Genomic DNA, 15,127 nt, shown 5'->3' with positions numbered 1-15,127 from the left:
TAGTCTTCCACAGGTAGAAAATTTTTATAGACCAGAGGAAGAAAGAGGAGAAGCAGGAAGAATGAAGACTACCTGACAGTACCTCACAGAGGCCTGGCACTGGTCAGTTCACTGGTGGATTTGGGAGGCTTCCTTTCTGGTCATGTCTTTTAAAGTTTTCCCCACATATTTATTTTTATGTCACCTTTGCAATTTTGCCACTTCTATTATTTTTGTTTGCTTATTTTCCCAAGTCAATTTGCCTGTTATACTTACAAAACTGTATTTAAAACCCCAAATGTTTATGGCAATTGTCAGTCAAGATGAGTATCACTTGCCTCAAATAAAAATAACTTCAAAATCTCATAGAACTACTAAGTCATATACTGACCATATGTGCATGATTCAAAATCATTCACATCTGAGGCAGGGTCTTAAGACTATGTTTGAGGAATTACAGTTACTGGATCACACCAAAACGCAAAGGACCCCTGTGCCCCTCTGTCACATTCATACTTGTTTTCCAAGCACACCTGAAATCTCTCTTGCACTCTGAGGGCAATGTGAGGGAAGTGCCAGCTCTTCTTAATCAGGAGGCAAGGAGGTCAGGATGTTCTACCCCAAATGTAGCCACAAATGTAGCTAAGTCCACACACCCCACCATCCTTGTTCTGGCCACTCCGTCCTTAGTTTCTCACTACATACCCTTGCAGGCATATTAACTTATTCAGGGAACATTGTGTTTTCCAGCAATTTCTTGCCCAAACATATCATATTGAGCCATATCATAATTCCCAATTTACCTTTGGTGTGATTATTATTGGTTAAGTTCTCTGTGAAGAAGAGACCAGGTTTTCACAGGATCCCAAGGAAGTCTTGAAGTATTAGGCTGAACACAGACCTATCTTTGCCCACTGTCTTTCTGTACAGCTGATGCTCAAATGTCTGCCAGAGACCAATATCCATGAGAAAGATGAGGGGCCATCAACTCCAAAAGCAAAAATGGCCTTTGAGAGCACAAGGGAGAAGTTTCTCACTCTAAAGGCCCTGCCCTGAGGGCCTTTATCTCCCCACCTTGCACAACCATCTGGGGCAGAGATGTATTGCATCAATGTTCCCTGACTTCTGGTACACATTTATCTTTTATTCAACTGAGAATATTTCCACTCCAAATTGGAGTTCCTAGCTCTGAGGACAGGGAATACATACTCCTCACTCTAAAATAATATAGTGTCTGTAGTATCACCATGTAGTCACAATGATATTGTCTTACCTGGGCGATGACTGCAAACCTTAGGGAAGCTTCATGTGACTGCATAAACCAGATGCTTCACGCAGGCTAAATTTGATCTTTCTCAGAAAGCAAAATGTAGTCACTGTGTCTGCAGGAGTCAGGCTGTGGCCTGTGATGGGCTGACACATCTGGCTCCATGAGAATGTTATAGGCCAGACTATAAGGAAGATGACTAAACTTACTCCATTTTGTTCTGAGACTCCATGTTATGTAGAAAATATTCTCCCATGGGAACACCCTGCCTCTGTACCCATCATCAGTTACTTAGCGTGACATGTTTAGCAATACAAAATGACATTTCTTATGTAATGAAAAAAATGCTCTTCTGATTGCTTCTAAACAATGTACCATGTGAACAGTGATTGTATGGATGTTAGTAACCATTCTTTAGTTTGTACCTAGGTAATGGTCGTTTTGACCCACTTCCTCCTCTGTTGGTGTGAGACAATCAGTCAGCCAGCTTAGTAAAGACTCTGAAATTTTGACTTCTCATTGGTGATAAGTCTGTTCTTAAACTGCACCCCATAACATGGCCTGTTCCCTTCTCTCTCATAGTTGGTCTCTCTGCTCCCTGATGCTAAGTACTATTCCACAACTGTGCTTCAATCTGGCAACCTCTGTCTCCTCTCACAGTGCTGGTGTGGTATGGCAAAGAGAGGACACTGCTCCCCACCTACCCAGGTTGAGCACAACTACACGAAAAAGAGAGCTGAGTAGGTGTGAGAGACACAAAGAGGAAAAGGGAACCAAGGCCTAAACAACTCAAGGGCAGAGCTTGTGCCAAGGAAACAGAGTTACAAAAAAGGCTAGTCTTGTTGGAAAATGATGGAAGAGAAATGAAACCCTCCTCAACCAAATGTACTTCCTCTAGCCTCACTCTTCGGCTTTAAAGTTTTGGGTAGGATCTTTCTATTTTACAGGTTATTTTTATAATAGGTAAAAACTAGGAGGAATCTAAACATTCAAAAGGGGAAATCTCACTGAGTCAACCATGGATTAGCTGCTCTAGAAGCTGTTATACAGTCTTAAGAATGATGTTTTAAAAACATGGATGGTTATTCAAATAATGCTCAAATGCAATTTATGCAATTTTTTAATTAGGAAATTGCATTTATGATGAGATTATTACTGTTTTATCTGATGCTGTACTTCTTGAGCAAAAGGAGCAAAAGGTCTTGAAGCATATAAAACTATAGTGGTGCTAGTGAACTTCTGGGGCATTGTGTAAATATATAGAAGGATATGACCCAATTACAGTCCTTGTCCCAACTCAGAACCTCAAAGCTATCTGGGACACCCTACACTGCCCTTCGTGACCTACACAGCTGTCACTTGGAACTCTTACCAGGAAGCTCATCCAGGTGTGCCTAATCCATCCTGCCTCCTGGGAGGTGCCATGTTAAGAAGAATCACACTGAATTTTGCAGAATCCAAGTCATCTTTAACCTAAATATTCAGTCTTTATGTTGACATTCATATAGAACTGAATGTGTCAATGTTGCGTGGGTATTGATACTCAGGAGCCTGACCTCAGGAAATTTACAATTCAGGGTGAATATTCACATGTGAACCATTTCTATCTCAGTATTTCTGAAGCATTATAAGGGAATTTAGGCCTGTCAGACCATGCCACCAGCAACTGTGACAGTTCTCTGTTTCTTTGTTTCTCTTCCTGCTGCTTAGACCCCTAACAGGATCCCACAAAGTTGTTCTTTCATCAGCATAGTTAAAGCCCTAATGTTGACATACTGCTCAACACTAGTATGAGTCTAAATTCCTGGACCCCTTACTGTCATTGCTTCTTCTTCAGACTTCTACTTGCACTGACAGAAAATTCTAGGACAATTTGCAACATATATGCCATGCCCAAGAGTCTGTGCCAGTCTAGCACAGTACCTGACCCAATGTGCCAAGAAGGAATGACTGACTTAATTGAAATTCAATAAGCCAGAAGTGTACTAAACTCAAGTTGTGACTACCAGAGCACATGGAATGCCATAGCTAGGAGGATTTGAGCACATTTGTTATCAGTCTAAGCATGGTTTAGCAATGAAAATGGCCTTTATGGAAATGGCAAAATGACCTTAGCTAGGGAAATACCTACTCCTCTCATAAAGGCATGTTGGCCAGGCCTGGCTCCAATTAGCCTACACGTCATGGGGGAAGGTAAGACTCCTGGCCTCAACTCATTGCATTTTCTGTCCTGCCCCCTGTTCCCATCCCTCTTATTTCACTTTCATTTTTCTCATCATTATGGGCAAGACAACTGTGTACTGGGTATCTCTGGAATCCTGGGTGTGACTTAAGCTTTCCAATCAGTGCTTCAAGAGAAAGATTGTTCTCATTTTATAAATGGAGCAAAACTTGTCAAAAAAGTGCCTTGGATGCTGTTACTGAGAAGCAAAAGTAAAAAATACTGAAAAGGAACATGGAACCAAATTGATGCATCATAGCCTGATGATTAAATGTCTTTAAGTACATTCCAATATTTTCTGAATCTCTCCCCTGGTGGAGGCTGCCAAAGGTGTATGAAACTAAGAGAAAGGTAGAGGTCCAGGGTGCTGTACTGAGGAGCAGAAAGTACCCCACCCCCAGGTGCATTCATCCACAAGTGAAGAGATCTCAGGGAGCAGGGAGTCTCAAAGCCTCTCACATTGAACTAGAGAAAAGAGAAGTAGTGTGCATTTTAGTGAATTATTGAGACACTTTGTTTATTGGAAAGTCTATGGATTTATTTACAAAATGAGGAAAATCTAGAATCAGCTTTTCCAGACTCACAATAAAACCAAATAGATTTCTTTAAAGAGAGAGACCCCTGAAATTCTGAACAATAAGTCTCTTATGTAACTTTTTGCACCATTGAAATTTGGAGAGCAAGGTAGCCCACTTACCTTCCTTTTAAAACAGATCATCTATGAATGCATCAAGAGAAGAAAGCAAGGGTGAACAGTATGTGATGCTATTTTTTCCCTTGAAGAAATGCAGTTTCCAGTAGTAAGGGTGTATATCTGGGTAGGGCCTCTGTGATTTTTGTAGGAAGGCAGGAGGCATCCACTGCCTTTGATCCAGGTGACTGGTGGAAAAAATGGGAGAGCATGTGGTTGGACTTGGTTTGTGTAAGCCTGCCATAATGTGGCCACCACAGGTATTTCTCTCAAAAAATGGCCCACCAGCAAGCTCAGTTTTTATTATTATTATTTTTTATTTAGCTTTTCAGTTTTTACAGACTGCATTTTGATTGTACACATTTTGATTGTATCCCATTGTACACAAATGGGATACATCATTTCATTTCTATGGTTGTACACAATGTAGATTCATGCCATTCATGTAATCATACGTGTACATAGGGTGATAAGTCTGTCTCATTCCACCATTTTTCATACCCCCTCTCATTTCCTTCTACATATTCTAAAGTTCCCCATTAATCTCTCATTCCCCACTCCCAACCCCCATTATATATCATTCTCCACTTATCAGGGAAAACATTCGGCCTCTGGTTTCTTGGGCTTGACTTATTTCACTTAGCATGATATTCTCCAATTCCATCCATTTATTTGCAAATGCCATAATATTATTCTTCTTTATGGCTGAATTGCATTCCATTGTGTATATATACCAGAGTTTCCTTATCCATTCATCTGTTGAGGGGCATCTAGGTTGATTACACAATCTAGCTATTGTGAACTGAGCTGCTATAAACATTCATGTGGCTGTGTTACTGCACTTTGCTGATTTTAGGTTCTTTGGGTATAAACCAAGGAGTGGGATAACTGGGTCAAAAGATGGGTCCATTCCAAGTTTTCTGAGGATTCTCCGCACTACATTCCAGAGTGGTTGCACCAATTTGCAACTCCACCAGCAATGTAAAAGTGTGCCTTTTTCCTGACATCCATACCAACATCTATTATTGTATGTGTATTTGATAAAAGCCATTCTAATTGGAGTAAATGAAATCTTAGAGTTGTTTTAATTTACATTTCTCTAATTACTAGAGATGTTGAACAATTTTTTATACATTTATCAATTGCCAGTGTTATTATAATTTATTAATTACATTATAATTTATTAATTTACAGTCTTCTTCTGTAAAGTGTCTCCAGTTCCTTGGCCCATTTATTGATTGGGTTCTTTGTATTTTTGTTGTAAAGTTTTGTAAGTTCTTTATAAATTTTGGAGATAAGTGCTCTTTCTGAAGTGCATGTCAAAAAGATTTTCTCCCACTCTGTAGGCTCTCTCTTCACATTCTTGATTGTATCCTTTGCGGAGAAAAAGCTTTTTAGTTTGAGTCCACTTGCTTTTTTTTTTCTTCTTGAAACAAGATTTCCTTACTTTTATTGATGCCATTGTAATTTTTCTATTTGATTTCTTTTTTTTAATAATGTATTTTTTTTATTGTAAACAAATGGGATACATATTGTTTCTCTGTACATGGCATAAAGGCATACCATTTGTGTAATCATAAATTTACATACAGTAATGTTGTTTGATTCATTCTGTTATTTTTTCCCTTCCCCCCACCCCTCCCACCCCTCTTTTCCTTCTATACGGTCCTTCCTTCCTCCATACTTGCCCCTCTCCCTAACCCTAACTCTAACCCTAACACTAACCCTACCCTCCCCCCATTATATGTCATCATCCACTTATTAGCGATATCATTCATCCTTTGGATTTTTGAGATTGGCTTATCTCACTTAGCATGACATTCTCCAATTTCATCCATTTGCCTGCAAATGCCAAAATTTTATCATTCTTTATGGCTGAGTAATATTCCATTGTATATATATACCACAGTTTCTTTATCCACTCATCAATTGAAGGACATCTAGGTTGGTTCCACAGTCTGACTATTGTGAATTGAGCAGCTATGAACATTGATGTGGCTGTATCTCTATAGTATGCTGATTTTAAGTCCTTTGGGTATAGGCCAAGGAGTGGGATAGCTGGGTCAAATGGTAGGTCCATTCCAAGTTTTCGAAGGAATCTCCACACTGCTTTTGAGAGTGGCTGCACTAATTTGCAGCCCCACCAGCAATGTATGAGTGTACCTTTCTCCCCACATCCTCGTCAACACCTGTTGTTGCTTGTATTCTTGATAATCGCCATTCTAATTGGGGTGAGATGGAATCTTAGGGTGGTTTTGATTTGCATTTCTCTTATTACTAGAGATGTTGAACATTTTTCCATATGTTTGTTGATTGCTTGTAGATCTTCTTCTGTGAAGTGTCTGTTCATTTCCTTGGCCCATTTGTCAACTGGATTATTTGAATTCTTGGAGTAGAGTTTTTTGAGTTCTTTATAGATTCTGGAGATTAGTGCTCTATCTGAAGTATGATTGGGAAAGATATTCTCCCACTCTGTAGGCTCCTTCTTCGCATTGCTGATAGTTTCCTTTGCTGAGAGAAAGCTTTTTAGTTTGAATCTACCCCAGTGGTTGATTCTTGCTTTTATTTCTTGTGCTATGGGAGTCCTGTTAAGGAAGTCTGGTACTAAGCCGACATGTTGAAGATCTGGACCTACTTTTTCTTCTATAATCTGCAGGGTCTCTGGTCTGATTCCGAGGTCCTTAATCCATTTTGAGCTTAGTTTTGTGCATGGTGAGAGATATGGGTTTAGTTTCATTCTGTTGCATATGGATTTCCAATTCTGCCAGCACCATTTGTTGAAGAGGCTATCTTTTCTCCATTGCATATTTTTGGCACCTTTGTCTAGTATGAGAAAATTGTATTTATTTGGGTTTGTGTTCATGTCCTCTATTCTGTACCATTGATCTACCTTTCTATTTTGGTACCAATACCATGCCGTTTTTGTTACTATTGCTTTGTAGTAGAGTTGAAGATTTGGTATTGCAATACCCCCTGTTTCACTCTTCCTGCTAAGGATTGCTTTAGCTATTCTGGGTTTCTTATTCTTCCAGATGAATTTCATAATTGCTTGCTCTATTTCTGTAAGGTACGTCATTGGGATTTTAATTGGAATTGCATTGAATTTGTATAGCACTTTAGGTAGTATGGCCATTTTGACAATATTAATTCTTCCTATCCAAGAACATGGAAGATCTTTCCATCTTCTAAGGTGTTCTTTAATTTCTTTCTTTAGTGTTCTGTAGCTCTCATTGTAGAGGTCTTTCACCTCTTTTGTGAGATTGACTCCCAAGTATTTTATTTTTTTCGAGGCTATTGTGAATGGGATAGTTTTCCTAATTTCTCTTTCTGAAGATTCATCACTTATGTATAAAAATGCATTGGATTTATGAGCATTGATCTTGTAACCTGCTACTTTACTGAATTCACTTATGAGTTCTAAGAATTTTCTGGTGGAATTTCCAGGTTCCTCTAAATATATAATCATGTCATCAGCGAACAGGGATAGTTTGAGTTCTTCTTTTCCAATTTGTATCCCTTTAATTTCTTTGGTTTGTCTAATTGCTCTGGCTAGAGTCTCAAGAACGATGTTGAATAGAACTGGTGAAAGAGGGCATCCCTGCCTTGTTCCAGTTTTTAGGGAGAATGCTTTCAGTTTTTCACCATTTAGAATCATATTAGCATATGATTACCATTTATGGGCTTAGCATAAATGGCCTTTACAATGTTAAGGAATGTTCCCATTATCCCTATTTTTTCTAGTGTTTTGAGCATGAAGGGGTGCTGTATTTTATCAAATGCTTTCTCTGCATCTATTGAAATAATCATGTGATTCTTGACTTTAAGTCTATTGATATGGTGAATGACATTTATTGATTTCCGGATGTTGAACCAACCTTGCATCCCTGGGATGAAACCCACTTGATCATGGTGCACTATCTTTTTAATATGTTTTTGTATGCAATTTGCTAAAATTTTGTTGAGAATATTTGCGTCGATGTTCATTAAGGATATTGGTCTGAAATTTTCTTTCCTTGATGAGTCTCTGTCTGGTTTAGGTATCAGTGTGATATTGGCTTCATAGAATGAGTTTGGGAGGGTTCCCTCCTCTTCTATTTAATGGAATACTTTGAGAAGTATTGGAATGAGCTCTTCTTTAAAGGTTTTGTAGAAGTCGGGTGAGAACCCATCTGGTCCTGGACTTTTCTTTGTTGGTAGGCTTTTGATGACTTCTTCTATTTCAGTACTTGAAATTGGTCTATTTAAATTGTGTATGTCCTCCTCATTCAGTTTAGGCAATTCATATGTCTCTAGAAACCTGTTGATGTCTTCAAAATTTTCTATTTTGTTGGAGTATAGATTTTCAAAATAGTTTCTAATTATGTTTTGTATTTCAATTCTGTCTGTTGTGATATTTCCTTGTTCATTCCGAATTTTAGTGATTTGGGTTTTCTCTCATCTTCTCTTTGTTAGTGTGGCTAAAGGTTTATCAATTTTGTTTATTTTTTCGAAGAACCAACTATTTATTTTGTCAATTTTTTGTATTGTTTCTTTTGTTTCAATTTAGTTGATTTCAGCTCTGAGTTTTACTATTTCCTGTCTTCTACTACTTTTGATGCTGGTCTGTTCTTCTTTTTCTAGGGCTTTGAGCTGTCGTGTTAGGTCATTTATTTGTTGAGTTTTACTTCTTTTATTAAATGCGCTCCATGAAATAAATTTCCCTCTAAGTTCTGCTTTCATAGTGTCCCAGAGATTTTGATATGATGTTTCTTTGTTCTCATTTACCTCTAAGAATTTTTTAATGTCCTTCCTAATATCTTCTGTTATCCATTCATCATATAATAGCATATTGTTTAATCTCCAGGTGTTGGAGTAGTTTCTGTGTTTTACTCTTTCATTTATTTCTAACTTCAATCCATTATGATCTGATAGAATACAAGGGAGTGTCTCTATCTTCTTGTATTTGCTACCATTAGCTTTGTGGCATAATATATGGTCTATTTTAGAGAAGGATCCATGTGCTGCTGAGAAGAAAGTGCATTCGCTCTTGTTTGGATGGTATAGTGTATAAATGTCCGTTAAGTCTAAATTATTGATTGTGTTATTGAGATCTATGGTTTCTTTGTTCAATTTTTGTCTGGAAGATCTGTCTAGTGGTGAGAGAGGTGTGTTAAAATCACCTAGTATTATTGTGTTATGGTCTATTTGGTTTCTGAAATTGAGAAGGATTTGTTTGACATACGTGGATGAGCCACTGTTTGGGGCATAGATGTTTATGATTGTTATATCTTGCTGATTTATGCTTCCCTTAAGCAGTATGAAATGACCTTCTTTATCCCTTCTAACTGACTTAGGCTTGAAGTCCACATTATGTGAAATGAGGATGGATACTCCAGCTTTTCTGCTGAGTCCATGTGCATGGTATGTTTCCCCCATCCTTTCACCTTTAGTCTATGGGTATCTTTTTCTATGAGGTGAGTCTCTTGCAGGCAACATATTGTTGGATCCTTCTTTTTAATCCAATCTGCCAGTCTACGTCTTTTGATTGATGAATTCAGGCCATTAACATTCAGGGTTATTATTGAGATATGATTTGGTTTCCCGGTCATATGGTTCATTTTTAAATTTTATTTATTTATTTATTTGACACAACTTGGTTCCTCCTTTATTTGACAATTCCTTTAGGATAACTCCTCCCTTTGCTGATTTGCTTCTTTGTTTTTCATCTCTTCCTCATGGAATATTTTGCTGAGAATGTTCTGTAATGCTGGCTTTCTTTTTGTAAATTCTTTTAGCTTTTGTTTATCTTGGAAGGATTTTATTTCATCGTCAAATTTGAAGGTAAGTTTTGCTGGGTATAAGATTCTTGGTTGGCATCCATTTTCTTTCAGGGCTTGAAAAATGTTGTTCCAGGCCCTTCTAGCTTTTAGGGTCTGGATTGAAAAATTTGCTGATATCCGTATTGGTTTCCCCCTGAATGTAATTTGGTTCTTTTCTCTCACAGCCTTTAAAATTCTGTCTTTATTTTGTATGTTAGGTATTTTCATTATAATGTGCCTTGGTGTGGATCTGTTGTAATTTTGTGTATTTGGAGTCCTCTTGAACTTGATTTTCCATTTCATTCTTTAGATTTGGGAAATTTTCTGATATTATTTCATTGAATAGATTGTTCATTCCTTTGATTTGTTTCTCTAGGCCTTCCTCAATCCCAATAATTCTTAAATTTGGCCTTTTCATTATATCCCATAGTTCTTGTAGATTCTCTTCATGATTTCTTACCATCTTCTCTGTTTGTTCAACTTTGTTTTCAAGGTTAAATATTTTGTCTTCAATGTCTGAGGTTCTGTCTTCCAGGTGTTCTATCCTACTGGATATGCTTTCTATGGAGTTCTTAATTTATTTATTGTTTCCTTCATTTCAAGGATTTCTGTTTGGTTTTTTTTCAATATCTCTAACTCTTTATTGAAGTGATCTTTTGCTTCCTGTATTTGCTCTTTTAACTGTTGATTGGTGTGATCATTCAATGCCTGCATTTGCTCTTTCATCTCATCATTCAGTGTGTGCATTTGCTCTTTCATCACATCGTTTGCTTCCCTGATCATTTTAATTATGTACATTCTAAACTCCTTTTCTGTCATTTCTTCTGCCATGCTGTCATTGGGTTTTATTGATGTAACATCTAGATTTGTTTGCGGCATTTTCTTTCCTTGTTTTCTCATATTATTCAGGTATCAGTGGACCGCTGAGATATTGCAGAGTTCCTCTACTGACTTACAATGTCCTTGAAGATTTCTATATATATCCCCTCTTAGCCTTCAGTAGGCTGAAGTTCGGAGGAAGTTAATAATGTGGTGTTCCACAAAGAAGCTTCCTCTCTAGGAGTGGTGGCCTTCAGGTGGGGTGTATTCCCTGCTAGTGGGCAGAGGGTCCTCCACTTGTTGACCAATGGTCGTCTAAAGGGGAACTAGGCTGTGGGCTGAGGCAAGGCCTGTTTGGGCCTGTGTCTCTGGTTTTACCATCCTTGTGGGGAAACTTCACCCGCCAGGGAAGACTCACCCGATGGGGAGGTCTCGTTGGTCATTTCCCCTCCTAGAGGTTCCCCTCAATTTACAGCCTCCGCCTGGGCTGGGCTGCCTTCCTCTGTAAAGTTCCCAGGGGCCGGGCCCAACCTCCTGGGCCTGGGAGCCTCACCCTTCACAGATGAATCTCCTTAGGCTGCTCCTCCTCAGAGAATCTGCCCGCAGGCCTGGAACCTTTGCTCCGCCCTAAGCGTGTCTCTGTGCGTCTCTTCCACCAAGAAGCCTCCTAGATCCTGGGACCCTGTTCTGCACCTAATCGCCTGGCTATGCGGCCCCCCTCTGAGCAGCCACCTGGGGGCCCGTACAATCGCTCTGCGTCCAGAGACCTGCCGCATGCCTCTTCCTCCAGACAGCCGCCCAGTATTCTGGTGCGATCACTAGGAGTCCGAGCAACTCACTGTGTGCCTCCTCCTCCCACCAACCACCCATAGCCCTGGGCAATCACTCCAAGTCGAAGTGACCCTCCCTGTTCCTCCTCCTCCTCCAGGTAACCCCCCGGGTGTTCAGGAGTGGTCACTCTGAGTGGCTCTGAATCCACGTGACCCTCTGCACGCCTCCTCTGGGCAGCCGCCTGGACCTCTGGTGCGGCCACTCGAAACCAAGCGACCCACCCCGCTCCTCCTCCAGGCAGTCCCCCTGTGTTCAGGAGCGGTCACTTTAAATCCAAACAACTCACCACTCGCCTTCTCCTCTGAGCAGCTGCCTGGAGCTCTAATGCAGTCACTGCAAGTCCAAACGACCCGCCGCGCTCCTTCTCCTCCTCCTCCTACTCCTCTGGGCAGGCCCGGGTGTTCAGAAGTGGTCTGAGTCCAAACAACTCACCACACCGCTTCTCCTCTGGCAACCGCCTGTAGCTCTGGTGTAGTCTTTCCAAATCCAAGCAGCCACACTTCTCCTCCTCCTCCTCAGGGCAGGAGTGTTCGGAAGTGGTCGCTCTGAGTCCAAACAGCTCTCCTCGCCACTCCTCCCCTGGGCAGCCGCCGGAGCCCCAGTGGTTGCTCCGAGTCCCAGCGCTGTGCTGAGCAGCCTCCTCTCCGATGCTCCCAGTTGTCCGAGTTCACTGCTCCAGCGGGGGGAGGGGCGTCTCGCCGGCAGCTCTACTTCACAAAGTTCCCTGCCTACCGGGACTACCTCCCCATCCGGGACGCCTCCCCAATGGGAGAGACTCACCCAGCTGCTTTGAGTTGGTCCCAAGTCTCTCAATATCTCCTCTTTTGACTCCTGAGTCCTGGAGCAACATGAAATGCAGCCACCCTCTAGGCCGCCATCTTGAAACCTGTTATTATTTCTTTCAACAAACTTTCTACTCCTTCAGAATTCTGATGACTTACTTGAATGCTAATAATCCAAATACTTGCTCTTTTAATGGTGACCCAATGTGCCTATAAGCTTTCTTTTTCTTTCTTTCTTTCTTTCTTTCTTTTTTTTTTTGAAGGGATTGAATCCAGCAGTGCTTAACCGAGTAGCCACATCCTCAATTCATTTTTCATTTATTTATTTTGAAACAGGGTCTTGCTAAGTTGCTGAAGGTGGCTTTGAGGCTCCTTGTCTCAGCCTCCTAAGCCACTGGGATTACAGGCATGCACTGTAAGCTTCCTTTATTCCCCTTCATTCCTTTTCTTTTCTGACTGTATATTTTAACATATCTTGTCTTCAGGCTTGCTAATTATTTCTACTGTTTGATCTGTCCTGCTATTGATGATATCACATTTTTAATTTCACTGTTATCTTGAAGCTCAAAATTTCTGTTAAGTTTCTCAGTTTAGAGCATTGAATTATTTCTCAGTATTTTCTTCCAATTCCACTGAGTCTCCTTAAAATATCCATTTTTAAATCCTCTAACAGTTCTCCCATATTGATTACTATCTGTCCAGTTTTTAGCACTTTTTTGGCTCTTGGGTTAGGTCATGCTTTCCTAAAAGCTCTCGGTGCTTGTGTGCCATCTGGGCATTGAAGGATTAGGTATTTATTTCAGTCTTCTTAAAGTGGCTTTTGTTTTGCCTGTCTTTCCAGATAGTCTAAGTTGACAGTTTATATCTCTGAACAAATAGTCACTTTCACTATTTTGGCACAGAATTGTTCCTGCTTACTGCTGTGCTGAATCTGTTTCTGGTGTGTACTATCTCTATTTCAGCAGTAGAGGGTGATCCAAGACCAGATTTGTTTCAAATCTGCCATTGGTGTGTTGTTCAAAATAAATCAGGGAAGTACTAGAAGGAGTAGTCTATCCCCACAAGTCCTCTTTGTCGGATCAGAGTCAGCCCTAATCCCCATCTACAGTCACTGGTTTATAACCAGACACCATGGTAGAGTCACCATGGAAGGATGAGCTACAGGTTCCTCCTATGCCACCACCCCATGACAGACACTAAGACCACCATCTATGAAGATCAGAAGAGCACTGAGGAAAGGCCAATGCCCTCACTGCTATATGCTGCCTATTGACAACATGGACTTGTACCTCACGACTTCTACAACCTAAGCAGAAGTGATGCTATCTAAAACAGAAGTCTGATACTAGGATGGCATGCTTTCCTCTGGCATTGGAGCCCTTCCAGAGCAGGCAGGCATGGGGTCTTCCTAGTGTTCATTTTTTACCAACCTTGTATGCTTAATAACATTGCTGGTACTTATATACTTGCTGGTATATAAGAAAGTGATTTTTGTACCTTGATTTAATGTCCTACATTATGCAGCATGTCTTTATTATTTTGGGGTTTTCATGAATTCTCCAGGATTTATTTCATATATTGGATTCTATTTTGAGCATTAAAAGACAATTTTGGGCTGGGGATGTAGCTCAATTGGTAGGGTAATTGCCTCACATGCACAAGGCCCTGGGTTCAATCCCCAGCACCATAAAAAAAAAAAAAAAAAAAAGGCAATTTCATTCTTTCCTTTGCAATTGGAGTTGTTTTCATCATTTCCTTCCTTTATTCATGAGCAAAACCTTTAATGTCGATACTGAATTCATATGGTAAAAATGAATATTTCTATGCTGTTCCAATATTAGAGAGAAAATATGCTTTCAACATTAAGTACAATGTTTACTTTAGGTTTTATGTACATGTCCTTTATCAGATTGTGCAAGTTCCAATAGTTTGTTTAGGTTTTTAATCATAAATGGGCTCTAGATTTAAAGTGTTTTTTTTTTTTCCCTGTGCTGATTGAAGGTAAAGTATATTGGTATTATTTATTTTTCATATGGTGTCTTACATTAATTTTTAAATAACCATTGAAATGTAATTGATATTTACAATACACTCATGTGTTTAATTATATGATTCAGATTGAATAGATGCATATACATACCCTCACCACAATCAAGGTAATAAGCATACCCATGTTAAGTGTTCTTATGACAACACACATACATGCACACAGGGACTCATGAGAAAATATTGAACAACTAATGGATATCTTAATAGATTTTTTTGGATGTTAAACCAAATGTGTATTTTAGACAAATACCACTGGACTATAGAATATAATCCTTTCTATATGTCTCTGGATTCAGCTAATTAATAATATATTAAGGACTTCTTTGTCAACATTCAAGAGAGCTGTTTCATAGGATTTTTTATGATGCTTTTGTGTGATTTATATGGTATGAAAATTCTGGCCATGTAAACAGAATTGAGAGGTGTTCCCTTCTCTTCTTTTTGAAAATATTATAAATGGCATTCATTTTCATTAAAAATTTGTAGGTTCCTTGTCGCTCCGTAATGCCAGATTCAAGCAGAGGATATCTGTTTCTCAGTGAGGCAGTTTTTGCTGCTTATCAATCCCCTGGTGTTTACCCATTTGTCTGCTGTGATGACCAGCATTCTGCCAGCATATCGACACCTTTTTTGAGAGCAGATTGCTCACTGTCAGGCGTCTATCATCCGCCATTTGCCTGCCTCTTGCCT

Source organism: Sciurus vulgaris (genome assembly GCF_902686455.1).
Source record: "Sciurus vulgaris genome assembly, chromosome: 2".
NCBI classification, from domain to species: Eukaryota; Metazoa; Chordata; class Mammalia; order Rodentia; family Sciuridae; genus Sciurus; species Sciurus vulgaris.
This window is presented reverse-complemented; position numbering follows the sequence as displayed.